Source organism: Zeus faber (assembly GCF_960531495.2).
Source record: "Zeus faber genome assembly, chromosome: 5".
Classification (NCBI taxonomy): domain Eukaryota; kingdom Metazoa; phylum Chordata; class Actinopteri; order Zeiformes; family Zeidae; genus Zeus; species Zeus faber.
Genome location: NC_137192.1, coordinates 10,038,619 through 10,041,118, shown reverse-complemented (window position 1 = coordinate 10,041,118; position 2,500 = coordinate 10,038,619). Strand labels below are relative to the sequence as shown.

Genomic DNA, 2,500 nt, shown 5'->3' with positions numbered 1-2,500 from the left:
ATCAATGCCATCAAAGCTCTGTCACTTGCAATTCCTCATGAGTGAATTGCACGTCAGGATAAAAATGGCTTGCGTGGGGAGAAGCATGGTGTGTGAGTGTGTGTGTGTGTGAGTGTGTAGTTGCATGTGTGTGTGTGAGCATGCTTGCAGGCGAGGGTAACCCTTTTCATGAGCAAAAGGGAAGGTGACCTTGCGTGTGTGTGTGTGTGTGTGACGTGTTGATCTCAACACAGTAAATCTTTGGTGCACGTTTGGTGCCTGGACTCTGACCTTCAAAGGGCCGACTCTGAAACAGGGTTCCCATACCTCAAAAAATACCTACCAAACCACCAAAAAGTCCAACAAAACAGAATTGGTCCCCTTCTTGGGGACCTGGTTTCCCAGAACAGCACGATCCATCGGCTTCCTCCCCCCAGGGCGACGACAGACTACCCCTCCTCCCTTCCGGAGCGTGGAGTCTCGGGTTGCTGAACTGGCTGGTGAAGGTGTGGCCAGGACTTGGCTGTTGCGGGGGCTGCTTGGAGGGGTGGCCTGGCTGCTGGATGGTGCCGGCAGTGGCTGCTGGGTGGAGGAGCTAGCTGCCAGCGGTCACCTGCAGTGGTTGCTGCGGCTGCTTCTCCCCCGGTCCTCCGCCGGACAACCTGGGTGCTGCTGCTGCCCGTCGGGAGAGGGCTGCTATTGTGTCCTGTCCCCGTGCCGGAAAGTCCCTGTTCACGTGCCAGTGTGGCAGTTTCGCCTACCACACGCCACCCAGGGACCTCCGGCACAGAGACACAGAATACGGTGTTTCAGACACACAGTTTATTGTAGAGAGTGTGCTAGATGGAATAAGCCCAGGAGCAGATGGACACTTGTCACGACAAGGGCTCCTCTCCTGGGTGTGTGGGGATGGGGGTTTTACCTGTTGCTTGTTAGATCCACCAATGAGCAACAGGTATGCAGCCACTCTGATCCCGGGCCCCAATTACCGAGACCCAGGACAGGTGTGGCAGCTCAAACCACACCATCCCCACACCACAGTTTTGTTTGCTTTGGTCTCTATTCCACTTTTAGTTGTAGGTACATTTCAAAGCATTTTCCCTGGTGGTCGCCTGGACGGGAAAGGTTCTCCCCCACAATAACTAAATTAAAACCCACCAGTCAACCGTATCGAGTCTTACAAGACGGACCGGGGCAATTACAATGCAAAGGTTAATTGCTCTTAATAAAACAAACACGCAGCTGAACCCCACCTGGGGCTCTGAAATCAAATAAATACATTTGGAAAAGGGAGGCGAGACTAAAGACTAGCCACGGACAGCGCCAGTGAGTTGCCCATGATCTCAAATCAAGCTTGAGAGGCTTGAATCCCCGCAGCGCCCTCCCCTGTGAGTGTGCATGGAGGATTGGGGGTGGAGGCGCTCTTGGTTATGGCTAAGGGCTGCAAACCCAACCTACCGTATGCACATCCTTAGAACAGGAACGATTCTGAAACACACACACACACACACACACACACACACACACACACACACACACACACACACACACACACACGCAGGCAATGAACCCGGGATGAACCCTTGGGCCACACGCACCAGGGAACCCCGGAGGTTTAGGGAATCCAGCCATCTAACCCCCAACATGTGAAAAGGGGATAAAAGGTGCCCCCCTCACCCCCCAATTGACACGCTGAGTGTGTTTTGTTGAGGGGGGGATGTATCTGCGCTTTGGTGGAAATCTGCCCTTGTGCCGACATGTTGGTGAAAAGGCGATTTCAGTAATCTGCCAGTGTAAGCCTTGCTGTATAAATGGGTGTAAGGGACTTGTAAGAGTGTGTGTACACGCACGGGTGTGTGTGTGTGTGTGTGAGTGTGAAAAGAGAAAGTGATAAATGCCTGCTCTCTGGGTTGCTGATAAGAGGCAGGTACCGAGATGAGTTTAGTTGTGTCCTTTCAGCGACAAGACCCGACACACCGACTACTCCTCTTCCTTCTTTTTGGAAGCTTTCTTTCAACTGTGGGTGCAAAGCAGGATTTCACCTTTTGACCTTCCTCTTTGTCAATGTTAACACGTAATTGTTGTTTACATTTCTGAACGCTCTATATATACAGTAGATATATTTTCTTTGACACTTGACCAGTTACATGACGAGTTATTGACAGCCAAATGGAGTTCCCAATGATCACTTGGTGGTACAACCGAATCCTTCCAGTATGCAGAGTCCCAAACCAAAAAGTACATATTGTCTGTTTTTGTTTGTTGTTTTGCGAGCTCAGGGTTTGTCGCGTCCATGTATATGCGGCACCCAGAGGCATAGCAGGGAAATTACCTGGCCTCCCGATTTGAATTTGGAGGCAACAGCTGCTCTTTTTGCCTTCTGGGTACGACGGTGTATTCTCTTGTCTCTGGCCTCCATGGTGATTAGAACAGATATTTTGTTCCGTACTATTCTGACTTGTACCTGCCCTGAGTGGGATATCTGTCTTTTTTTCCCAATCTCACATACACTGACAAAGTA

The 2,500-nt window shown here is 50.8% G+C and overlaps 1 protein-coding gene across 1 annotated transcript in view; it reads right to left on the bottom strand.

Moving 5' to 3' along the window:
- Positions 1 to 2,500, bottom strand: part of LOC307230211 (cadherin-4-like) — a gene marked incomplete at both ends in the record, with an annotated part of 226,456 nt that overhangs the window by 56,347 nt on the left and 167,609 nt on the right. The window lies entirely within an intron of this gene.